The sequence below is a fragment of the Cimex lectularius genome, unplaced genomic scaffold (assembly GCF_000648675.2).
Source record: "Cimex lectularius strain Harlan isolate CLEC.00 unplaced genomic scaffold, Clec_2.1 scaffold68, whole genome shotgun sequence".
Lineage (NCBI taxonomy): Eukaryota > Metazoa > Arthropoda > Insecta > Hemiptera > Cimicidae > Cimex > Cimex lectularius.
This window is the reverse complement of record NW_019392732.1, coordinates 662,498-690,340: the sequence shown is the minus strand read 5'-3', so window position 1 is coordinate 690,340 and position 27,843 is coordinate 662,498. Positions and strand designations below refer to the sequence as shown.

At 36.7% G+C, this 27,843-nt stretch overlaps 1 protein-coding gene across 2 annotated transcripts in view; it reads right to left on the bottom strand.

The window, feature by feature from the left end:
* LOC106661455 (myosin-IB) overlaps positions 1-27,202 on the bottom strand; it is a 50,050-nt gene extending 22,848 nt beyond the window's left edge. The window contains exon 1 of one of the 2 annotated variants that reach the window (XM_014384857.2): positions 26,968-27,202. The gene's annotated coding sequence lies outside the window, so the exon portion shown is untranslated. Of the gene's footprint in view, positions 1-8,247; positions 8,334-26,967 lie in introns of those variants that run through there. The other variant, XM_014384856.2, reaches the window with a different exon arrangement.
* Positions 27,203-27,843: the final 641 nt, after the last annotated feature.

Below are 27,843 nucleotides of genomic sequence, written 5' to 3'. Positions count from 1 at the left end.
TTTTTTGTTTACATGGTGGACTTTGCTTTAAGTTCTGGGCTTAGATTTTCTTTATATTTCATCAGGCTGGAAATATATTTCCTTTAATTTCCCGTCTGAGGTGGACGCGATAAGACTTTTAAGGATTACCCGTTCTTTTAGGGTGAGATTAAAAGCTTAATCTTTCTTTCGATGAAACACGGCCCGTTCCAATTTAACAATTAAGGAAGAACAGACACGCGCAGCCTTCCTTTTACGACCTCTGTGGATTTGTTTTTTAATTTTTGTACTACCATGTTTGGTAACGAGTAAAAGTGGAATTTCTTATCGCCTGGGTGCACGTTTGACTCATGAACTTCCTTACTACGCTCTCTTGTCTCTATCTTTTTAATAACCAGCATTCCTGGGCAATTATAGAAAGTGTATTTCATCAAAATCCAACCAATGGAGTAATAATAATGCAACCATTGTAATGAACACTGAGATTTTATCCCCTTGAAAAGAAATAACAAGATCGTCGACTAACATGCGACTATGAGAAAAACTATAACAATTTTAAATAAATTAATATAGTTTTTAATCAATTTTATAATGGATTGTTTGTTCCGGGATGTTGCACAACTAAATCAATATTGACTTAATACAGACGCTTACGCAAGCTTAAATACAAATCGATAGACTACATGAACCATGGCGATGATCAACACTGATCACTCTGGGCCAATGTTTATCAATACTTAACAACTAATGACTATCATAGTTTGAAAATTCGAAAATTGAATATTTAGAAAGAAGGTTCAGGAAATGAATTTTCTCTTGTAAACCATCCAGTTATTTAAAGGAAACGAAATATGGTAATTTTAAGCCGTTACGCTTCGGACCAAGGACAACCAGCGAGAACATGCGGATCCCAGAGATGATACTTGACGATTGCATCATTTTTCCAAAGCTGAACAATTTTAATGAAAAATTGCTTACCGGTGTTTAATTTTTGTTCGTTTAACAAAATCTAATGTTTTCCGTACTGGATGACCCAGTAATTTTCAGATACAATACATGCAATACTGTTATACAATTTATTTTGTTACGAGTGCGCACCTCAATCTTAAGATTATCCGATTGTTGTAATCCTTCGGTCTAGTGATTTACGACGTCTGAAACTTCTTTGTCTGAAACGCTTGTTAAAAACTATACAACTCTGTCTAATTTCGGTTTAATTACACACATTTATCCGATTTTTTTCCTTTTCGTGGATTTATTTGGTCGATTTATCGTTTTGGAAGTATTTATGTATATTTTGGCGACAGGATGGCGTGTTTTCAATTGATACATTACAAAGAATTTATGGGTGGTGATCTCAACACGACACGCAAGGATGGCACAATTACACAGAAGACAAACACTTTGAGCCCTGAAGATGATCTCAGTAAAGATCGAAACGTTGGCACGATAAAGAAAATGTTTTTCTGAAATCTGCATCATACCAGACCGCATCTCACGATTTCTGAATAATTAAATAATTTATGTTTTACTCCGGAATTCTTTTTACCCTGGACGTGAAAAAGTAGAAATAAAGTACCTGAGTAAACTATTGGGTTGTCCGGAAAATAATGCAGGATTTTGGTATTAAACAAAAAAAAAGAAACTAGTTACTTTAAAGCAATGTTCTTTAATCAAAATAATTTCCCATACTCTCAATACATTTCTCCCAACGTGTTGGTAACTTATTAATTCCGTCTGAGTAGAATTCAGAATTTTTAGAATTGATAAAGTCAATAAATGCATTTTCCAGTTCCGTTTGATTTTTGAATATTATGTGTTGTAAGTAGTGGTCCAGGTGTCTAAAAAAATGGTAGTCAGTAGGCGAGAGGTCCGGAGAGTAGGGTGGGTGAGGCAAAGTTTCATAGCCAAGCTCCAATAATTTTTGTGACGTTACACGTGACACATGTGGTCGAGCGTTGTCATGCAACAAAATGGGCCCTTTCCGATTGACCAAAGAGGGCTTCATTACTGCCAATTTCTGATGCATGGTATTAATTTGGTTACAGTATGATTCAGCATTGATGGTTTCGCCAGGATTTAAGAAGCTGTAGTGTATTAAACCAAATGAAGCCCACCATACCGTAACCATTACCTTTTTTTGATGAGTTGGGGGCTTTGGAGCTTCTCCTTTGTCGAGCCACTGTCCAGAACGTCTAGTGTTATCGTAGAGAATCCACTTTTCGTCACATGTAACAATTCTGGCCAGAAATGGGTCATTTTTGTTTCGACAAAGAAGTGATGCACAAACATCAAACGCTGATTTTTTTGGCGATCGTTTAATGAGTGTGGAACCCAATTTTCGAGTTTTTTCACTTTTCCAATCGCCTTGAGGTGGTCAGCGACGGTCGTTTTACTGACTTTGAGTTGCTCTGCAAGTTCTCGAACAGTTGTTTTGGGGTTTTCTTCCACCACTGATCGCAGAACATCATCATTAAGAGAGGAAGGCCTTCCACGACCTTCTTCATCTTCAAGGCTGAAATCTCCCTCCCGAAATTTTTTAAACCACCTTTGCACAGTGCACTCATTAACACAACCCTCGCCCCAGACTTGGTTAATGTTTCTAGCCGTTTGGGCTCCGCTTCGGCCGAGTTTAAACTCGTAAAAGAAAATCGTACGAAATTCTCGCTTTGACATTATAAGGATGACTGAATTATTTCCAAGTAGCGGAATGCTACAGAGGTAAACAAACAATATCATTTGGAAGAGGATTAATAAGTGTTGACATTCATACAAATGAGTAATCCTGTAAACGTAAACAGAATATTTTATATAGATTTTTTTTAATGAAAACTTAAAATCCTGCATTATTTTCCGGACAACCCGATAGTAAGGGAAAGCACATTATTTCCTTTTGTCTGGGTATAAATAACCTATGCTTTTACATAATTATGTAATTAGATGTAATCAGATACGAACTTTTTTAAGCTTGAACATTTTTTCTTAATATACCCATGACAAATTATAGCCCTATTGTTTGTGGAAAAACTATTTTCCAACTGTAAAAGAAAACACACTTTTTTCTTTTTGACGAGGGTTCCTGTATGTGTGCTTTGTGAATGCACGTTTGTGTGTTTTTTTAAATCTTTATTTGCTTCAACTTACAGTACATGTATGCAAACTGTGAATTGAATTGTTAAATAAATATAACTAAAATTATATTAGAGTAGAGTTTATTCCTTATGTCGACATCATCCCATACACGTGGACATCAAACATCCCAATATTCAAGTTTAAATGTGTAGAGATTAGTGACCGTTAATCGATAATTATTCAGAAATCGTGAGATGCGGTCAGGTGAGACGTAGGTTTCAGAAAAACATTTTCTTTATCGTGCCAACGTTTCGATCTTTATTGAGATCATCTTCAGGGCCTGGGATTTACAAACAATGTTTACATTTAACAATTACATTTAGGATGTGGAAAAGTGAATTTATACAATGCAAAATATATTTTATATTCAAAAAAGGATGGCACAATTACACAGAAGACAAACACTTTGAGTGAGTAGAAATACTTTTTTTGAATATAAAATATATTTTGCATTGTATAAATTCACTTTTCCACACCCTAAATGTAATTGTTAAATGTAAACATTGTTTGTAAATACCAGGCCCTGAAGATGATCTCAATAAAAGATCGAAACGTTGGCACGATAAAGAAAATGTTTTTCTGAAATCTACATCACACCCGACCGCATCTCACGATATCTGAATAACATTCAAGTTTAACTTGTATTGAGTTAATAATTAATTAAGCAAAAGTAGATGACCCAAAAAGAACTAATTACATTTTAGATATGGTTCATCCAGTTTTTACCCCACCAAAAAACCAACTAACTATGCATCCACAAATTCAGCTCACACATCCTCCTGTATGTTATCTGTTTGATTATTTACCTATGCTTGTTTATTATTATTTTTTTATGAGAGTTCGCAACAGCAGAGATTAGATCAACCCTCAGGGTGCCGGTGTTTTTGAAAAAAAAGCCCATTTGTAAGTATGTCGGGTTCGAATGCAGGGCCGCTGGATTCGAACCCGGAACCTTTACCGTATAGTGATGAGCGCCGCGTCAACGCCTAAACCGTTGCACCCACCGACGCCCATTTTTTTAATTTTTACAAATTTAAGTTAATTAATGAAAGAAATTATTTAGTGCAATGATTTTGTACATTTTGAAAAGAGTAGCATGAATAGTATTTTATTTCACATTTAGACAGATCTATTGTTTCTAGGCAAACAGTTTTCCCTACCTAATTATTTACACTTAATAACTTTTTTATGGCAATTGTAGATTGATGCCACTGGAGTGAATAAATTATGCCAATATACTCTAAACATTTTTATGGATCCGTTTTTTTAATATTTTCTGGATCAATTATAGTTCTGTTATTTTGAAATAACTGTTTTCCCCTGGTTAAGAAAAACGTCTGTTTTCACAGTGGTATCATCAAGTAAAACTTTTTTTTATTTTGTTGGTCAAAATGTAACTTGAGACCATTGGAGAAATCTTTTTAAATAAACCCTGGATAAATTTAAATTATATCATTGTTTCAGTGAAAAGTATTTTCCCATGATTAAGCTTTCTAGTTGTTCCTTTCGATATGGAAAGGTATATGTTGATACTATTAAATCCTATATTCAAGTGATTTTGAATATTTTAAACGTAAAGTGTAAATGCATATTTCATTTTTAGACAGATCAATTTGTTCTAGGAAAACTGGTTTCCCTGATTAAGAAAAAGCCTACTTTCAAACTTGATGTTTGTTTTTTAAATTATTATTATTGTCAAATCATTAGAGTTCGTTGTCCGATTGACCGAATAACGTTTTTCAATTAATTAATCTTTAAATAAGGTATTTGTTGAGACAAAAAGTCAGTGCCACGAGCGGGATTCGAACTCACGACCCTCGGCTAAATACGCTGTACTTCGATCCACTCGGACACTAACCTCCCATCTCTAATTCGAAAGATGGGGTTGAGATGGGAGGTTAGTGTGTGGATCGAAGACACGATAGATAGCTCAAGTGGTAGAGCAGCGGCGTATTTAGTCCGAGGGTCGTGAGTTCGAATCCCGCTCGTGACACTGAAATTTTTATCTCAAGAAATTCCTTATATAAACATTAATTAATTGAAAAACATTATTTTCAATATTGATTCGTGCCACTAGAGCCTTATGATAAAATGATATCGACATGTCATATAAATGTCTTTTTTTCTTAATAAACTCTGGATAAATTGCAGTCGTATTGTATTTTGACTGTTTTTCTACGGGATAAGAAAAAACACTGCTTCTCCCAGTTCATATAGTTGATCAAATATAGGTCGAGATCATTAAACATTTAAATTCTCTTTGATTAAGAAAAAGCCATTTTTCTATAGTTAATTGTTTTTAATTTTCACAAAAAATGTTTATTTTACAGTATTAAAGAAATACTTTAGTCCGGTGATTTTGGACATTTTAAAAGTTTATCACATTTAGATTGGCAGAATACGAAATTCAATTCAAAATTTTGAAACGTAAGGTTTCAAGTCAAAATTGTTAGCTTTTCCGGGCAAATTGATAAAAAAATGTTCTTCTGCGTAGAAAAATTACTTGTGCAAATGATTTAGGTATTTAGAACGTTCAACATAAATGCGCATTTTTTAAAATCTCTTCTGGATAATTTTTTTAAAACTTTTTCCACAGTTATTGATCACGAGATTTATTCTATTGCTCATAGACAAAATCTTTTAGTCAAGCGATTTTATTTTTTTAATGTATTCCGGATAGATTTCAGCTATATTTTTTTATATAAAAAAGTCAATTGAATCTGGAAATGCTAACCTTAAAACCTATACTTTTAAAATGTATTAAGGATCATTTTAGTTGCTTTTTTTAACTCTTTATCCACAGTTTTTTTTTTAACTTTTCTCGCAGTTTTACATCATGAGAGGTATTCTACTGCCACTGGACAAATCTTGTGATCTTAGACATCATAAAATTTAAGGACGAATAGCTAGTTTCAATGTATTCTGGATGGATTGTAGCTTTATTTTTCTGGTAGAACAATTCAGGACATGTTTAACTTTTATATTTTTACAATGTATTTTGGATAGATTTCAGTTATTCTGATCAAACAAGTGAAGTGAATCTGGACATACTAACCGGAAAACCTACATGTTTAAAATGTATTCAGGATAATTTTATTTATTTTTCTGTAACTTTTTAACCGCAGTTATAAATCACGAGAGGTATTCTAATGCCACTGGACAAATCTTTTGGCCTAGTGATCTTAGACATCTTAAAATTTAAGCACGAATTTATTTAATTTATTACATTCAATTTATTTACTACAACTAATTTATTACATTAATGTAATAATTAATTACATTGAATTAATTTTCAATGTATTCTGGATAGATAGCAGCTACATTTTTCTCGGAGAACAATTCTGGACATTTTTAACTTTTATATTTTTGCAATGTTTTCTGGATAATTTCAGCTAAATTTTTACCAATTAATAAGTCACATGAACCTGGAAATTCTAACCTTAAAACCTATATTTTTAAAATGTATTAAGGATAATTTTAGTGGTTTTTTTAACTCTTTATCCACAGTTTTTTTTTTAAACTTTTATCGCAGTTTTACATCATGAGAGGTATTCTACTGCCACTGGACAAATCTTGTGATCTTAGACATCGTAAAATTTAAGGACGAATAGCTAGTTTCAATGTATTCTGGATGGATTGTAGCTTTATTTTTCTGGTAGAACAATTCAGGACATGTTTAACTTTTATATTTTTACAATGTATTTTGGATAGATTTCAGTTATTCTGATCAAACAAGTGAAGTGAATCTGGACATACTAACCGGAAAACCTACATGTTTAAAATGTATTCAGGATAATTTTATTTATTTTTCTGTAACTTTTTAACCGCAGTTATAAATCACGAGAGGTATTCTAATGCCACTGGACAAATCTTTTGGCGTAGTGATCTTAGACATCTTAAAATTTAAGCACGAATAGCTATTTTCAATGTATTCTGGATAGATTGCAGCTACATTTTTCTGGGAGAACAATTCTGGACATTTTTAACTTTTATATTTTGGCAATGTTTTCTGGATAATTTCAACTATATTTTTACAATCTAATAAGTCACATGAACCTGGAAATTCTAACCTTAAAACCTATATTTTTAAAATGTATTCAGGATAATTTTCCTTGTTTTTTATTCACAGTTATACATCACGAGAGCTTTTCCACTGCCACTGGAGAAATCTTTTGGTCTAGTGTTCTTAGACATCTTAAAATTTAAGGTCGAGGCTATTTTTAATGGATTCTGGATCGATTGCGGCTATATTTTTCTGGGAGAACAATTCTGGAATATGGGATCTAGTCTCTATTGTTTCTAGTTGAACGATTTTTTAATCAAAATTTTCTATTTTAGCGAATATAAGATAGAAGAACACTTTGGATCAGTATTTTGGGACGTTCAATTTTTTTAAAATTATAATTGATATTTTTCTGCCTTTGTTGCTTACTGTTCTTTTTAAGGGAAGATCGTTTTATTCGATTAAATATGGGCAGTGATTTTTTTTGACAATTCATACGTTTCATTGATAATTGTTGACACTGTTTTATCACTTCTGCCATATTGACATTGAAACTGACGAGGACAAAATTGATTTCGATATACAAAAAAAAAAATTTTATCGGTTTTTTCCAATGTGGACTAGTCAAGACTTAATCAGCCGAGCCATTTAAAAGACAACTGTTGTTTTAACCATGAGGTGAAAGGCTTTCTTGATAAGGTTGATATTTCAGTTATTTAATTTTTTTTTGTGAATACAAACAGAAATTGTGCTCGATCAATTTTGTGCCCTATCTACACCACTTCCTTCTGTTCAAGATGATAAATACACCTTCGGCTTCCCGCTAAATACACGGAAAAGTTCAACAGCGGTTTGTTTGTTCCTCGCGAAAGAAAGCCGGCCGTCCCACGTAAGACTGCGGCTCCGTGGGCGTAATCTGTGGGACGGACAATGGGCCACTAATCATCCACCGTCTGTACGGGCCGTTCCTGTACTCATTCCTATTCAATCCACTTTCACCTCTCGATAAAAGGTCTCAGCACTCACGGACACCCTTTTCTAAATGGAATTAATATTATTCAGATGTTAACATCTGAACGGAACACATGTGAAGATGAAACAGCGGAAGGACGACTTTGAATATATGGGCTTACCATAACTCGAGTCTGGAAGGAAATCCGCCGGATCGGCTCGTGTCGTCCTGTATTTGCTGTCCTTGTTCTGTCTTGCAAGTTTTATGCGTAAATGTGTATAAACATATGTGTATAACATTTTTTCGGACAGGGAGTTTTATCGTCTGAGCACGTCTTAAGAAATCTCCATTCCTACAACCCTTGAATATATTGTACAAAAAGAACTTCTGAGTAAAAAACCAGACACAGCTAAGCTTTTATTTATATAAAAACACTTATTTTTTATTAAAAGTTACAAGCAAATCAAGATCACCACGAAAATATTTTGTATCGCTTTCGACAAGTATACATAGCAGAGTGAAATCTGTTTGATCAAAAATCATTAAAAATTAGTGACAAAAGCATGATGAACTTTATTCTTAATCATGTTTTCTGTAAAAAGATTCAATATCTTCATCCCAATAAAACTCATATCTCTAAGATTGCATCTAATCCATCCTCCTTTCGTCTCCAATCTTCAATAAATAAGATAGTTATTGTAAGTTAAATTTTAACTAACAACCTCTAGGCGCTTGGTGAACCAACATTGTGGTGAAGAAACGTCGAGAGCAGTCCTACAGAGAAATATTTGGTGTTTAGTGACCGTTAGTCAATGATTATTCGAAGATCGTGAGATGCCGTCTGATGTGGTGTAAGTTTTAGAAAAACATTTTCTTTATCGAGCCAACGTTTCGATCTATATTGAGATCATCTTCAGGGCCTTGTGTTGTCTGCATTTCAACAAAAAAGTTCTCTGATTGATGGCCGATGCGAGTTTCTTCTCATTGTTGGCGATGTCCTTCAGAATACGTTTTGCTTGGTGTCCACATGTAGTTGTAATCTGTTCATAAAATCCTATTGACTAACGGTCACTAAACACCACATATTTCTACACGAGAAGACCGAAGAACATGGGATTCTACGAACAAATGTCAACTACATATGGACACCAAGCAAAAAGTATTCTGAAGAACATCGTCAACAATGAGAAGAAAATTATTCAGAAATCGTGATATGCGGTATGGTGTGATGTAGGTTTCAGAAAAACATTTTCTTTATCGTGCCAACGTTTCGATCTTTATTGAGATCGAAACGTTGGCACGATAAAGAAAATGTTTTTCTGAAACCTACATCACACCCGACCGCATATCACGATTTCTGAATAATTATCGATTAATGGTCACCAATTTCTAAATGAGAAGAAACTAACATCGGCTATCAATCAGAGACTTTTTTGTTGAAATGCAGACGACATAAGACTCTGAAGATGATCTCAAAAAAGATTGAAACGTGTCACGATAAAGAAAATGTTTTCATGAAACCTACGTCACACCAGAACGCACCTCACGATCTTCATCAATCATACAGAGAAAATTGGTCGATAGGACGTGAGGCGTGGCTTTTCTCCATCTTCAGAGTTTGGTCTGCGTTATTTTGTTAAATGTGTCCGTTTACAGGTAACACCCCATGCAAAACCAATTAACAAAAAACCAATAATATCGAGAGAATAGTAGACATGCTAAAACTATCGGAAACGACCATACTGCAGGTCCATCAGTCCGCAGACCTTTAAAAAAGCTCTCACAATTTTTTATCCGGAGAACTCGCCGATTTAATTAATTGCCTCCCACGGAGGTTTTCTGCCGTTTACATTCATCGTAGGAATTCGACCCATGTGAAAGATTTCGTCCAAGGTGCAATTGACCTTGTTCGCAATGTCATCCGTCGCAGCCTCCTTTCACGGATGCCGGATTATCGCATTCGTTCCGCTGATGGAGCCTCGTCTACCAGCCATTCCACCATATCTTTATGCTCTTTATTATATTTCTTTGTTTTTACAAGGACTTAAACATAGAATCTGTCATTAAAAAGCTAGTACTTTATAGATCTTTAAAGGTTCATAAAGTCCATTCATCCTCTTACTTCGAGTGTTTTAACAAAGTCTACATCGATCGAGTTTCCTCTGTTCAAGAATAATCGTTTATTTACTTTGTTCTCGACTGAGCTTAATGCTTCCGAGAAATATGTTTGTACAATCGATGCTGGATGGAAGGATGAATTACTGATAAAAGCGTCTTGTCAGGAAGGATTAGTTTCTGTGACGGCGTCTCTAGTTTTATATGTATTTATGATGAAATTTAAAATATTACTTTAGGTCTGTAACAAACGGGCTGGGTTAAATAAACCGTGTAAAATACGGGAATCGCTAAAGCCTGGGCTTTATGTCGTATCGCGTCAGTGTCAGGGCGCCTTCTAAAAGTACCATTCATCATTTTTATAATAGTCTTTTCCCCTTGTCGGTTAGTCATACCACCCCTGAGGATGACGTACAACGCCGATTTTTATCTTAATCCGCAAACGGGAATATTTGCCGTTTTGCTTTTCTTTCCCGGTTTCGGGATGAATTTGGCCAAAGTGAATGCGAGCGTCGACGGCGTTTTAGGACCAGAATGATCAGTTGAATGAGGTCATTAACAGGCTTCGCAGGCTCAGTTGAATTGAATAATTCATGAGTATATATTCTTGAGCCTGTGCTAATACCATTGTTTATCTCAAGACAATCTTGTCGCCCCGCAAGATAACAAATATATTTTCAAACCAAAAGAGCGTAACGGTTTATTGCAATAAAACTGATCAGTTTATCATGTTAATAGTACAACTCCTAGAATTTCTAAATCCTAAAACTAGAAAAGATTAAAAATTCTTAGAATAAAATAATTGGTAATATTCAGTCAAATATCAAGTCATTAGTGATTTTAGGGAGAAAATATAAAAAATTTGATTCATTAGATTTCGTGGACCGATTGACCAAATAACTTCTTTTCAATTAATTAATCTTTCTGAAAGGTATTGGTTGAGACAAAAAAGTTAGTGTCACGAGCGGGATTCGAACCCACGAACTTCGGCTAAATACGCCGCTGCTCTACCACTTGGGCTATCGTGACTTCGATCCACTCGGACTATAATGGGTTATATTTGAACTTCCTTACCTATAAATTAAAAATAGTAAACTCCTTTGTCTTATCCAGATAATTCCGAGTTTCCTTTGGATCATCCCTTTCCCAATCGAGTGACATTGTTGCTAGTGTTCCTCAAGGCACCATACTTGGACCAATCCTGTTCTTTGTATATTTTAACAAAATACCTCGCCTTGAGTATGTAAACATGGCTGTACGCTGACGGTATTAATCTTTAATCCTCTCCGGGAGGATAGACTTAGTCAACGTCCAATTTGGTCAAATTCTGGAGGCGATAATGATCGTAAACTCACTTTTAGTCCCCAAAGGCAAAGCGGCCGTTCGTGTTATTTTTCTTCTGCTCTGTCGCCAGTCTCGCTTGCCAATAAACTTTTCTGTACAAGGTCACACGAAGGATTGATGTCACTGCAGGTTGTGCAGATCATGTTTATGAGGCTGATAACATAAAAGCGTACGGAACTTCACATTGCGACATGTTAATGAATACATCTGAGATGTAACAAATTAAATGTTTCAAGCAATGGAAACCTAATATCTACACAACCTACCGGCAAAGGTCGGACGACTGGTGCGTGCATAGGAGAGTAAAGAACGCCTATATTTGGCCACGATAGTTGAGGTTTTTGGTCTTATTATGAAAAAAATAATGTGATCTAATTAATCTAACTCCTTTGTAAATATTAGATGCGTATATGTTGAAAATAAACTACCAGCTCTGTAATTCACCCTGTAAAGTTTTATCTAGACGGTGTGAATAGATGAAAACACTTGGGGTCCGAGATGGGAGGTTAGTGTCCGAGTGGATCGAAGTCCAGCGTATTTAGCCGATGGTCGTGGGTTCGAATCCTGCTTGTGACACTGACTTTTTTGTCTCAATTAATACTTTATTTAAAGATTAATTAATTGAAAGAAGTTATTCGGTCAATCGGACCACGAACTCTAATGAATTGACAATAATAATAATTTAAAAAACAACATTAAGTTTGAAAATAGGTTTTTTTCTTAATGAGGGAAAACAGTTTTCCTAGAACAAATAGATCCGTCTAAAAATGAAATATGCATTTACACAACGTTTAAAATGTTTAAAATCACTTGAATATAGGATTTAATAGTATCAACATATACCTTTGCATATCGAAAAGAATAACTGTCGAAAGCTTAATCAGGGGAAAATAATTTTCACCGAAACAATGATGTAGTTTAAATTTATCCAGGGTTTATTTAAAAAGATTTCTCCAATGGTCTCAAGTTCCATTTTGACCAATAAGACAAAAGTTTTACTTACCACTGTGAAAACAGGCGTTTTTCTTAACCAGGGGAAAACAGTTTTTTCAAAAACAACAGAGCTATAATTGATTGGATTTGAACCCATCCCGCTCGTGACACTGACTTTTTTATCTCAACCAATACATTTCAAAAAGATTAATTAATTGAATAGAAAATTAGAATGAATGAAAGTCTAGTGGCTTAACTTGTCGTTATCGAAAGGTTCTTATCGCCTCTCTCTGCTTAGTCTTGACGCATTGGACTGTGGTTTATGTTCATAAAATATATTTATAAATGAACTTTCTACAGGTAGTTTGTTCATTGTTCTATAGGATGGGAAGCCTTAAACTTGAACTCATAAGGTTTTCATGTCATTCTTACTGCCTCTCCCTGCTTATAACCCTGACCTCTCAAGAAAGTACACGGAAGGACTTTTTAAAAGCAAGGTTTCTTGGTTTGATCAACTTGTTAAATAAATAATACTGGAGAGATGGTTTGACACAAGCGAAATTTACACGTATGGTAGAAATTAGCGTCTTTCTTCTCCATGTGTGTCCAACGTCGTTTCTCATTGTGACATTTTTTTTCAATGTTATATTTATTTGTAATCTACAAGGATATAGAATTAATATGTAAGGCATTGTAAATTTGAAAACTGCTGGCTGAAAAATTGTAAAATTGCAAGAAAAATGTAGTTTTAGGAATTTTATATTCCCTTAAATAAATCTCTCTTTTTTTAATTTCAAGGACTTTTGAAACGATCGACGTTTATAGAAATGAACTGATAGGTTTTACATCATCGATCATTTAGTCCTATGTTTAATTTCGAACATTATCTCAACTACACGAAAACCAAAGTGGACGTGACATCTTTCCTTTTAAAATCGATCATTTTTGTTTTCGTCCCGATAAAACTTTTATATACTGTACACAATGCATATCAAGGCAGTTAATTAAATATTTATTGGCAAAGTGGTCTTCAGGGATGTGAAAGTCTTGCGATTAAGCTGGTGAGGTGGCTAAAGCCCAAGTACAAATATTTTTGCTTAGTCACCAAAAAATACGAGGCCTGCGTCATGGTGAAACCGGATACATTTCTGTTCACCTAGTACCAATATTTTTCGAAATGTAGTGAAATTTGAATTTTGAATTTAGGTTCTCTTCCTTCATACTTCTTATAAAACTGTACCATTGAAAAACAATCCTGAGTTATAAATTATGATCCCAGGGTCTTTCGTCACCGTTTTGCCAAGAATTTATGGCTAAATGAAACATTAGAGACAATTTGATGACATAATACCCGGTTGTAAAATAACCTCTCGTCACTTTACATTTTTATCATCTTACCTGACTCATAAAGTTATTGGCACTTTCCCGAGAAAACTAATTCTGATATATCACGATTAAAAGCGCACTCTTGTGTGAACCGCATTTTTCGGGTGAAAACTCAAATTTCGTACCTTGAACGAAGATAGAATTCCAGCTCCATCGTAAGCTTAGTTACTTTAAGTTAGAAATTGAAAATGCATAAATCCTATATTAACTAGAAAATGTATCATAATAATAAAACTCGCTAAAAAAAAAATCCAAAAAGAAAAATAAGTCCGGCTGGAGAATTTTTGTTTGTTTGTCAACTGCCATTTTGAACACGGTTTTGAGCGGATAGTGTTAAAATTAAGTACTAAAAGCATTTGGCGTTTTAATTGTTAAAATATTTGTTCAATGGGATATTCTAAAGAGGATTTAAAGCCTGAGGAAAATTTCTAGCCATTAATAAACGGAAAGGGTTAAGAAATAACCAAAGTTCTTGAGAGCGTCGCCCCCTCGAGGCGTGAATGAGGAAGAGGCGTGTATTTTTAACAAGTCGGCTTCCCCCGGGGCCGGTCCTAAATAGCTCCAGTCAAATTATTACAAGCCGCGTAAATTAACAGCGATTTGTCACTGCCAGACGAAGAAGCAAGACCACTGGAAGACGCGCACACGCGATTCAATATACTCCAGCACGTGCCCGGTCGCAATCAAAAACTAACAGTCAACACGCGGGGCCGAGGCGCAAATAGATTTTTCATTTTTAAATTGGCTGAAGTGAAAACGATTGATTTAGAAAGGGGCAATTGAAGGAAATACGTCAAAACATGTTTATTCTTAAACCTAATAGTAACGTCAAAACGAGAAAATAGTTTTTTAACAATGCTAGAAACTACTTCATCGTCGAAACTAACAGACCCGGTTTGGCAAAACAGAATATGAGCTATTTTCCCCTGATTAAATAAAAATAAAAATTAACTTCACCGGCCTCTGCCGGTTGTCGTATCCTGTAGTGTGATCCTACTTCCCAATTTCGCCCGCACCACAGGTCCAATCGTGTGTCCCGTAGACTATGCCAGGGCGTCGCTTCCGGTGGGTGTTGCTCGACAGCCAGAGTTGTTGGATGGTTCGCTTAAAAAAAAACCATATAGCCGCAGGACTTCAAGGCAGTAAGGAAGAGGGTGAGAAGCAACCTCGGCAGATTTTTCACGCCGAGGTCCCTGAGCGTCTTCTTGGTTCGCTCTCGCATCCTCTCGCCTCCACTACTGCACCGGCCGCCGAAAAATAGCTATCCCGGTGCAGCTCCGTGAGGGCATCTCTCAAGACCTTGTACTTCCGCGCCTTGGGGTCCGCTACCTCGTCCAACGCGACCGCGAGGTCTAGGACAACAACCCCCATCCTCGTCGGTCGCGACGACGTCCCGCCGGAGTCTAGTCCCATCAGGTGCCCGGTGGGGAGCTTCGACAGCGACCTGGTAATCCGTTTCACGGAGACCGGCGACGAGGACCTGGAGGCACTCATTGTACCTCCTCACTATCTTTGAGTGACAGGACCCGCGAAAGGACATCGGAGAGCGTCTCCGTACCGGCCCCACATCTACATTCGGCCGGCACACTCGAGTGCACCCTCCTCAATGCCTCCCTAGTGCCCATCGAATTGGCCAATCAGTTACATACAGTTCCTAAGGCTTAATCAATCGGTAGAATAAAGCTCAACAAAAACAAGCTTCCCAAAAATTATCCAGCGTGCATAAATTGAACAAATCTAAGCAACAGGGGGGAAAGATAACCCCCAATTGCCTTAAGAAAAGACCTGCCTCCATTGAAACCTTTATTCAAGGAGAAAGTAGAAAAAGCTCATACAAACTCAAGAAACAAATAAATTAGAATTAATATTTCGGGCATACAACAAAAAATAAAATCAGGCACGCGTTCCTGGAAATGGGGAACTGACAATATGATCCCAGCTTCCATTGGAAATTTTTATACAAGGAGAAGCGAGGGAAAGCTCATTTAAGCCCAGAAACAATCAATTGGAATGGATTTAAACACTAGGTCACACAACATTAATTATTAAAATTAGATACTCATTCTTAGATATTGGGTACTGACTACATCCTAAAACACTACAACATCGATGCCTAAGAAGAATTCAGTGGTATACAAATGTTCCAAAACAAATTAAGGAAACAGCTCAGGCGTTTACTGTACAAGCCCAATATGCAATCAAATTTATTAGGTAAGTACACTTCGGTCTTTCTTGAAAATGAAGATGAAAATCATAAAAGAGGTTACACTGGCAAAAAATCCTCATAAGATCGATTAGCCAAGAAGCTAAAGCATTAACATTTTTAAAAAATCACATCAAAATTAGTCAGTAAATGCATCCAAAATCTCTAAAATCTGGGAACAAATAACAACTAGATGATAACTTGGATATCAGGACATAAAGAAATTTTGGGTAACTAAAAGGCAGACATACTGGTCAAAGGAGTACCTGCAAGATCATACATACCGTGTATAGGCCCAGAACCTATCCTTGGGATAACAAAAAAAACATAGTTTTCTCCATCAAGGTATCCAAAAAAGATGAAAGGAGAAGTGCATAAACTCTGGAGAAGCTCGACACAGAAAGCTTATGTTAAAACAACCTTTATCAAGACTGCCAGACTCACTGCTACAGTTCAAGAGGTCTGAACCCAGAGGACTGTACCGGTCACTGGCATGTAAGGAAACATATACATATCATATGTATGTTCAATAATGACCCTATTTGTAGGTTATACAATGAGGAGGTAGAATCAGCCTCCCATATAATCGAACGCGAAACAACAGCTCAATCGGGACATAACCTGAGCTACAAAGAAAACCCAGGGAAAGGAGTTGTCCAAACGTCAGACTGCAGTGAACTAAGGAATTAGGAAAGTATAATAAGCCCGAAGACTACAATGCATGAGGAACAAAAAAGAACCGACTACCAAGTTTCCATATTCATCATTATCATACAATCCCAGAAACATCCTTTACTACATCCTATGTTCATTCAGAAAAAATCAAATTCAATATGGTATAAAAATAGCCCCAAAACTTGTGAAAGAACTGGTCCCAAATTATTCGCATTCGCAAACTCATTAATGAAGTACACCTGTTTTTCAATGTAAAATATTAATACTTGTACCATAGAAAATCTTACAAAAAGGAGGGAAAATTCGAAAGGTGGGGTTGAGATGAGAAGTTGGTGTCCGAGAAGATCGAAGTCACGATAGCTCAAGTGGTAGCAGCGGCGTATCTAGCCGATGTTCGTGGGTTCGAATCCCGGACACAGATTTTTTTATCGCAACTAAAAACCTTAAATCATTGACTTACAAAAAGTGATATACTGACAAGCAAATCCTCATAAGATCAGAGAGCCAACGACCCAAAAAGCATTAGGACGTAAAAATGTCACCTCAAAAATAGTTCATGAATGTATCTAAAACCTCCAAAAATGTTTAGGTTACACTTGCCAATTTTGGGCAATGAACAAACAGATAAACTGGCTACAGGAGGTCTTGTCTGTCAAACTATAGGTTCAGAATCTATAATTGAGAAAACAAGATCAATCCCTAAACACAGATTCTATCTCAGAATGGGTCAAAACAAAAGGAGAAATGAGTTAACTCTTGAGGTGCCAGTAAACTCAAGGTTAAATAACCCTCAACACAACAGGCAAGCACACTGCTACAGTTAAAGTTTATTCGGCAACATACGCAAAATGGTTATATTCAACGATGACCCCCAATAGGTTATGGAATATATTATCTTATACGCGAAGCCACAGCTTCACACATAACCTATACCCATCTCCCAGATATCCCACAGTTTCGTGCCACCTTCTCCTACTTAGTACGCATAAACACCTAGTTTCCTCCCTTATTCTTCCCCACTTCGATTATGGGTGGGAGGCGAACGGGGGACTCACTGGGGAGCTTTAAGATAAGCTTAAACGTCTTTTGAATCGTTTTGTACGTTTTGTCTTCGGCTCCCCAGGAAGTCCCACGTGACTTTTGGATTCGTCCTAGTAGCAACTAGGAAAAGTGGTGGGACAGAAACTTGGAGTACTTGGGAATACAAAACCTCATCTTAGTATCCTCATCATTACCATCATAATCAATTGGTTTGCTTATTATGTTTGGTTTTTTTAACTTCAATCGTACTTATTTTGATTAATTTTGTTGCATTATGGTATTATAAAGTATGACCAGTGCTGTTTTCTTCTGAGGACGTCATGCTTAACTCTTTCTTGGCTTACATGTCAAAGTACGAGGTCCTTTTCTTTTACAAGTTTTTATTGCACAAAAGACTAAATATCGTTGACTGATATAATCGGTGTCTCATTTTGAAATCCTTTTATTTTCCTTTTCTTAAATTCAGATTCCAATTAAATGCATACATTGAGAAATCTATCTGCCTTAATATTAGCCGTTTTTAATAGATAAAAATTCCTTTTTTCCTCTTTGCACCCCCCCCCCCGATAAAATGCTTTATCATTGAACGTCGTGCCATTTCCTGGCGTGCAGGATCCGCCAGGTTTGGAGGTCTGGGGCATAACAAGTGTCGATTTTTTTTCAAGCCCGTTAACCGACCTCGGCGACAATGCCATCCATTTTTTAAAGAACGCGTCACTTAAAATTATCATCAGGCATTCAATTGGGCCTCAAAAACAGATATACGAGGTGAATATATCACTGGACGCCTGAATTTTCTCCAAACGAAAAAACAGTAAAACGTATTTGTTTTAGATCAGAGTTATTTTCAAAGTACGTAAAGACTTAAGAAAGTAAGCCAAACAGGCGGAATCTCTCTTGTTCTTTACGAGTCGTGACTGAGTCCTGATCCTCCAGAAAAGGATTAGGCAAATTACCTCCCGGCTCGGTCCTGAATAATCATCCTCCTCCTCGAAAAGTGCCGCAATGAGATCATCCGATTAGTCGATCGCCTTACCTGAGGTCTGATCCGATCCGACTACTCAGACCGCACGAAATTGAATTTAAACGCCAACAATTGGCAGAAAATTGGCCATCCTTATATCCCTGCTGCCGTCTTTTCAAAAAGAACGGAAAGTTCCGTGTAACTTCTTGCTTTGAACGATTTCTCAACAATTTTTTGACAACTGACCAACTGGACGAATAAGTATAAAATGTCTACGTGCACTCAGTACGTGTATAGTTAAACTGGTTGTAAGTCAAATTGGAAAATCTATTTTTAAAACATTATATTTCCTTTAAAAATTTAAAAAATACCCCACGTAGTATAATATTTTTTGCTCTTAGATATGTCAAATTTTACAAATACCACCAATACTATATTCTGTTGAGTGTACGTATCACTGAATTTCTTCGTTTGAAAATAGTATATTTGTATACAAAAATGCCATACTTTTTTTGCGAAACAGGAAAAATAATTCTTCAGAGAATGTTTTTGTTCATAATCAAAAAGCAATATTGAGCTAAGATAGGCTTATCTTGTTGGTTTGTTTGCTGATAGTACTGTGTATGTGTGCTTGTGTGTGTTAAGTTTTCCCTTTGTTTCTATTTGTTTGTTTAACTACGAAAATGTTCGTTTTCTGTACGTGTGTTTTGTGTATTGGCATGTGTACCGCTTTGCACTTTGTGTGTGCCTGTTTGTTTAATTGTGTGACTTTTTTTCTGTATGTGTGTTTTTATGAATGCGCGTTTGTGTGTATTTTTTAAGTCTTTATTTGCAACATGCTCCACTAAGCATTACATGTGTAGTGGCTTCAATTTACAGTACAAGTATGCAAACGGTGAATTGAATTGTTAAATAAATATAACTAAAATTATATTAGAGTTGAGTTTATTCCTTATGTAGACATCATTCCATATATGTGGACATTAAACATACCAATATTCAAGTTTAACTTGTATTGAGTTAATAATTAATTAAGCAAAAGTAGATGACCCAAAAAAAACGAATTACATTTTAAATATGATTCATCCAGATTTTACCACCAAAAAACCAACTAACTATGCATCCACAAACTCAGCTGACACATCCTCCTGCATGTTATCTGTTTGATTATTTACTTGTGTTTGTTTATTATTATTGTTATTTTTACGAGGGTTCGCAACAGCAGATTAGATCTACCCTCAGGGTGCCGGTGTTTCTGAAAAAAAAGCCCATTTGTAAGTATGACGAATTGGAATGCAGGGCCGCTGGATTCGAACCCGGGACCTTAACCTTACAGCGATGGGCGCCGTGTCAACGCCTAACCGTTGCGGCCACCGACGCCCCCCTTGTATTATTGTTTTTGTTGTGTCTGTGCCTGAGATTTTCCTCTTTTTGTCTCTCTCTCTCTCTCTCTCTCTCTCTCTCTCTCCCTCTCCCTCTCCCTCTCTCTCCCTCCATCCCTCTCTCTCCCTCCATCCCTCTCTCTTTCTCACTCCCTCTCTGCCTGCCTCACTTTCTCTGTCTGTCTGTCTCTCTGTCTCCCCTCCCTCACACACACACACTCTCTCTCTCTCTCTCTCACCCCTCTCCCTCTTCATCCCCCTCCCTCACTCCCTCTCTCTCTCTCTCTCTCTCTCTCTGCTTGCCTATGTGCACGTATTTTGATAATACTTCATTCAACCTCAGATATCAGATCAATTCATGCCGACGTCCTACAAGGGAGCAATCTTGGTCCAATTTTATTTACCATTTGTGCTGCTTACTGATCCCTCCGAATACCATCGTTACCAGCTATGATAATGATACGTTTTCATACCATCTTCCGACTTCCACTCCAGTTATGTTCTTAGGACTTACCTAGACATTTTGACTCGCAATTCGCAATCCCCTCACAAGACCGGCATAGCATAGTTTTTGTGCCCGGTAAATAACAAAATATAAGCCCAAATTTTTAATATGTATTTCAATATGCACATGTTAAAAATAAATTATCATAATTGAATTGAAAATGACAAATTGATTCTGCCCGACGCTGGACACATTTGAAAAATTTTAATTGAAAAAAAAAAAAAAATCAATCCTTGTCGTCCGAAAATAGCCTTGCTGCGACTTTTAATTTCGAAGGCTCAAGTGTTTACTCGCGTTATCGGGCTGATAATTCGAACCGGGCTAATCTTACCGAATTGTTTGGTGAAATAAATGTTACAAACTTGGGCGAGACGTAAGAAAAACCGCTGAGTCAGAAGGTTTTTCCCCTTTTTTGAAGAGCGGTTCCTCCTTTGTTTGGCTTACAATGCAATCTAAAAAGCGGTTTTGGTTTCGAAACTTTTTTGGCAAAAGTTGCAGAATAACAACTCCAAGTCGGCGTTTTCATTTAAAAACGGCCAATCTATTAGTAGCACCACGATATAAAATATAACTTAAAAACATGACAAAACTAACGTGACATTTTTAATTATAACAGATTAAATTTGTTATTTCGTCTCAGATTTATCGCTCCTCACAATTAGGTACATTAGTTTTAAGTACCGGTTTGGTACTGATTATAGCACATAAAGATTGATAGATAGATATATTTAAAATATATTTATTTTTCTTCTTTCTTCCTGCTACCTAGTTACATTTCTCTCTCTCTTTCTCTCTCTCTCTCTCTCTCTCTCTCTCTCTCTCTCTCTCTCTCTCTCTCTCTCTTATATATATATATATATATATATATATTTCTTCTTTCTCTTCTCCCCTCATCTCTCACGTAAAATAGTAAAACCGCTTTTATCCAGGCCCCCCAAAAAACCGTATACTTTCAATGGTCAATGAGATTTTTTGAAGTTCAACAAGTCGAGTAAGACAAGGTTGCCTCATTGGCCCTCTGTTATTTACTTTTTCGTGTACTTTAATAATCTTGAAGCTAGTTTACATATTGTTTGAAAATGTTCCAATTCCTGGCCCTCCATTGGGCCCACAGATTTGAACTTTACGGGTATGCAAGGCGTTCCAACATCAATCGAAGTGTCCAATCACACCACATACCGACCTAAATGTTCCTCTTGCTACTCAACTAGCCCAATCCCGGTACAAAACGTTCCAATTATCCCACAATTTGAACCCTTTCGTCAACCTGTTGCCAAGTTGTCTAATAATACTAACAGAAGACTGAAGCGTCGGTGGCCCCGCGACAACTTCACTACCTGATATCGGCCTCATAGGTCTCAGTCTCATATCGATGTACTAACGGCTTCCATCACTGAATCGTTCATGTTTCATAGAGATAAGGATAGGGATAAGAGACAGCGGCCACAAGGCTTACTGCACCTCGACCTAAATAGATCTATTGTGCTCCTCTGTTAATTATAACTCACTGGCCAGCTTCAGGCAATTAACCAGCCAACGGTTCCTTGGTGTAGGATATTGCTTGTCGTTTTTCTTGTCCTAGTTGCTAGAAGCTGCACCTACATAGACCTTCACAGAAACGTAAAACGTGTTCTGCGGTCTCCTCCTCTTCCTGGCAGTATCTACACAGTGTTTCTTCTGTCTGTACTCCTATGCGGTGCATGTGCTTTCTTAAGCGGCAGTGGCCCATCAGGAGTCCAACCAGAATCCTGGTTCGGTTGCGGTTACCCTCCAGTAGTTCTTTTGTAAGTTTTGCGGATGGTTCTTCTATGAATCTCTTCGGTGCCTCATACCTGTGGTATTGTTCTACCAGGTTTTGGACTCATTAAGGATCCATTTTAACATGTATCCTCTTTTGTGGCAGGCTGTAGGCCGCAGTAGGGTGCTGGGCCTGTAGAGTCCATGTTGGCTCCCTTTTTGGCCAACATGTTAACCTTTTCGTTGCCTCTATGCCCCGAATGTCCAGGGATTTGATGGGTCCAGGGATGTCAGATCATTTGTGTCGCTGGCTTCCGTCAGGGCCTCCATGCATTTTCAAACACCCTTTGCTTTCGCCTCGCATGAGGCTAAGGCCCTGCGAGCTGCCTGCCTGTCAGAGAAAATGGCTATCTTCCGGGAATGTATTCCTAGCCTTTTTCTTTCTCTAGTACATTGTTCAATCGCAATGATTTCAAACTGGAAAACTGTAGGATACTTGCCTAGGTTTACCGTCAGTTCGGTCTTGGGGTTCGTCCCAAAGACCCCAGCTCCCGAACGCTTGCCGGTTTTGGAGCCGTCAGTATACCAGTAGGAATTTGCCTTTAGTGGTGTTCCCTTGGCCCATTCTTCCCGTTGTGGTATCAGTACTTTGTACTTCTTGGTGAAGTTGTACTTTATAGCAGTAGCATCAATTGGCATACCTAGTATGGCATCTGCCTGTATCTTCTCCCTCAATATCCATTGTTTATTCGCATGGCCTATCCTAGCAGATGGTTGTCCATGTATGATCCTGTGGGCTGCTGCTCTGGCTTCTCCTTGGATTAAAATGTGAAGTGGTGGGAGGTTTCACAAAACTTTCAGGGCCGCTGCTTTTTTCTCTAGCTATTTCTCTGGCACATTGTACAATCACAATGATTTCAGACTGGAAAACTGTAGGATACTTGCCTAAGTTTACCGTCAATTCGGTCTTGGAGTTCATCCCAAAGACCCCAGCTCACGTACCTTTGTCGGTTTTGGAGCCGTCAGTATACTAGTAGGAATTTGCCTTTAGTGGTGTTCCCTTGGCCCATTCTTCCCGTTCTGGTATTAGTACTTTGTACTTGTTGGTGTAGTGGCATCAATTGGCATATCTAGAATGGCATCTGTACCTCCTCCCTCAGTTTCCATTGTTTATTCACATGGCCTATCCTAGCAGATAGTTGTCCATTTATTATACTGTGGACTACTGCTCTGGCTTCTCCTTGGAGTCAAATGTGAAGTGGTGGGAGGTTTAACAAAACTTCCAGGGCCGCAGTTAGCATTATGCTCATGACACCGGTGACACTGAGACACGCTAGTCTTTGGCTGCCATTTAGGAGCCTTATTGCTTTGGCCTGAAGAGTTTTGGTCCACCACGCCACCTACGCATGTTTTATGTAATTACTTATTCGTGTAATTGCGTGGAATAATGCAGTTGTAAAAAATAAGAATAAAACGTTTAAATTACCGATTTTTTGCAATACTCTTTTGATATTTCCTTAGTTTCATAAAGTTTTTGTGGATATTTTGACCAAATTTTAAGAAGATTGATTTACGAAATCAATTTGAAGTAGCAACAGGCAAGTCCTAACTCTCAACTCTAGACTTTTTTTCTTTTTTTTCCCGCTCCTACAAATAAAACTCTAACATAAATTGTACAATATTACCTCCCTATTTTTATATTTTTAAAACCTACCTGTCAGTTGATAAATCGACATAATTAAAAATGCAAACTGCAAAACACCAAATAAACGGCCGATATTATTTATTGACTGGCAAACGAGGAGTCGCGATTGGCCAAAAAAAAAGTATTTTGTGTGGTGTTTAGTGACCGTTAGTCAACGATTATTCGGAAATCGTGAGATGCGGTCTGGTGTGACATAGGTTTTAGAAAAACATTTTATTTATCGTGCCAACTTTCGATCTTTATTGAGTTCATCTTCAGGGCTCAAAGTGTTTGTTTTCTGTGTAATTGTGACATTCTTGCGTGTCGTGTTGAGAGTGCACACGTGTCGTGTTTTTTCAAGTGATAATTGTACAAAATGTTTTTTTTATTACAATCAATTAAGGTTTTCAGTTGAGATAAAAAAGTCAATGGCACGAGCGGGATTCGAACCCACGACTTTCGGCTTGATACGCCGCTGCTCTACCACTTGAGCTATCGTGACCTCCACTCGGACATCAACTTCCCATCTCAACCACACCTTTTGAATTTTCCCTCTTTTTTTATTATTCTGAAACGTACATCACACCAGACCGCATCTCACGATTTCCGAATAACTATCGATTAACGGTCACTAATCACCACACACTTGAAAAAAAATTAATTAAAAATGCCTTATCACAGAGCTTCATTTAATAGATTCACTTTTCGCTACTTTTCAGTTTTACAATTTAGAGCTAGAAATATCGTAAATAACTGAAATGAGTCTTCTAAGACAATGAGTCATGCATATAAAAGTGTTACTCGTTCATCACGTATTTATCGTGACGCTTGTTCATTTGGTGTGCCCTCGTTTCCTCCGCCTCTCTTTAACACAACGGCTGTAAATTTTAGCCTCAATTAAACCGGAAAATATATTAATTCGGCAAAGTCATGCTGTCATTGTTAAACCGACTCAAGTGTTTTTATCTTGTTTCTTTTTTAGGGGAAGGGTGTCAGGATTCGTGATTTATGATAAGCTCGCGCGTTTCATTATTTAAAATCGTCACTACATAGAAGATTGGGTGCCTTTTAAATGGAACCTCTATTGACATTAAATCCTTGGAGAATAGGTGATATTTAAACTCGTTGCGTGGTATCAAAGGAGATTGACAATCGCAAAGAATTTTAGGCTGTTTTTAAATTTTTATGCTGATACTATTTTATTGAACGGCCCTGAAAATCGATAACACGTGGCCGGCTGAAAACACTTTGGCAAAAGGGCCAGGTGGACAGAAAGGTCTGAAAAGACAGGTGTGTTAACAAGATAGCTGGTTCGGCAAGGGGCATTCAAAGCAGCCCATTTCCTTCTGGCGAACGCTATCCGATCGGATTCAGGGCGAGGCAAATCAGCAAATTTCAATACAGAAACATGTACGTGGATAATCATGGATTTCATCTACAGCAATGTAAATGAAAATAAGCCAGAGTGGTTAATATCATCCAGTCAATCAACTCAACACAAACTTTCATATGTCAGAAGCTCCCTAACAGATGGGATTTCAAACAATGCTCAAATAAACATAAAATCATTAAATCTTGAATTAAATAAGCAGTCTTGCTTTAATGATGTCTGTACTAAACAATTAAATCTAATTAATTTTTTTTTTGTTGAGACACGATACCTACTGATTATTGTACAACCCCTTACATAAAAATACATTTAATTTACAATAAAAATGTTTAACCTTTTGGATTAAAAGGTGCGTATTGTACTTTGAAAACAATCACTATAAATCTTGACTTTACTTAATAAGAATAAAAAATCTCAGACGTAATGATACAAGCCTTTATAAATGTCGTACAAAGTTAAAAAAAAAACATATAATCTTGTAAGATAGCAGTTTTAATAATTCAGCCGAATCGATCAATCATGATAACCGGGCCCATTAATCAGCAATATCTCAAAAGTTCTGAGCAGTTTCGAGAACTCTTTCTTACTACTCGAGAATTTTGAAACAATTTGAACTTTTTCTTACTAATAAAAGTTTAGAAGCAGTTCGTGAACTTTTTCTAACAGCTCAAATGCTTTGAAGCGGTTTAAAATAAACATTTTAAGCAGTTTCATGAACCTTTTCTAACCACTGAAAAATTTTGAAGAAGTTTTATGAACGATTTGTAACAGCTCAACTGTTTTGTAGAAGTTTCGAAAACGTTTTAACCACTCAAAAGTTTTAAAGCAGTTTCGTGGACTTTTTCTGACTACTCAAAAATTCTGAAGTAGTTTTATTATCTTTTTCTTACTATTAAAAGTTTGGAAATAGTTTTGTGGGCGTTTTCTAACCACTAAAATGTTTTGAAGCAGTTTTATAGACTTTTCTAAGTACACAAAACTTTTGAAGAGATTTTATGAATCCTTTCTAAGAGCTCAACTGTTTTGAAGTAGTTTCATGGAATTTTTTAACTACTCAAATGCTTTGAAGCGGTTTTATGAATTTTTGTAACTACTCAAAAAATGTTAAGTAGTTTTATGAACCTTTTCTACCCATGTTTCGAGGATGATCTCTCAAATTTTATGAAGGCGTTTCTTGATGTTTTTTCTTACACCTACAAAGTTTTGAAGTACTTTCATGTCATTTTTCTACTAGAATGATTTCTGAAGTAAGTGCATGATGTTTTTTAATTCATCCGAAGGTTCTATGAGTTTTTAACGTCTTTGTTTTTATTTTTGTTTTTAATCTGTGATTCTAGATTTCGGTTCAAAAATTTATATATTAAAAAATATTTTTTAATTTTTTTCCTATTTTTGGTGTCCGCAAAAATTGGAATATTGTATAGCAATAAATTTCTAATGTATTTAACACAAGTATAAAAAGCATCTTGCTAGATACTACTGAAACTACTAATACTAACTACTAAAGTTACTAATTATTTTTCAAATAAATTAAGTACTCACCAATTATTTATATTTAGAAGATCTTAAAATATCACTAACACAAAAAAATAAGAATAGCACTGTAAATGTACAGATTGCACCAGGAAGAAAATAAGTGAATGCACTATACTCCGCGAATCGGGTGAAAAACGTGGTCTTCAGCCCCTCCCCCTCGTATCCAGTGGAGGCGAACTTGAGAAGAAAAAGCGAGACCGACCGAGCCCTGCCGTGGACAGTTTGCCTCTGAATGTACCGGTCCTCCTCCGTGCCGTCTCGCCCTCGCCTCCCCTCCACGGGGCTACCGGTGACGGGCTTCCTTGCAGGAAGGGTGTCCCCAAGGAGAAAGTCCTTAACAGAAGACGTTGGATTTTTCTAAAGGAAGCATACATTTTTCCACCGAAAAACCCAGACACCACGCGGAAACTGGGAAACATGTGACAAATCATTAATATTTAGGCAGCCTCTGGCGAACCGGGTAAACATCGATACCTATCCCTGAACTACGTCGTCCACATTCAAGAGAATGACAACAAAAATAATTTTTAATCCTAATCTTCCGAATTAAATGGAAATTATTACGGCAAAGGGCCATACTATCAACAATGGAAGCGATCAGTATATTACCTGCTTATATCCCTAACATCACAGTATCCAAGAGTACAAGAGTCAGACATAGTAAGATAAATTATCCATTCACCTAAACTGGCTAACTTACTACATTTAGTAACAAATTGACAGGCCAAATTAGCAGAACTGGAAGAAATTTGCATTTTGCCTCACCCAGCTTATACTCTGACATCCAACCACCCAGATTCGAGTTGAGTCATACTTCTCGATTAGCAAATGATTTTAACATAAACTGACAACTTCCTAAAACCTCTAAGAACAATTTGTGCC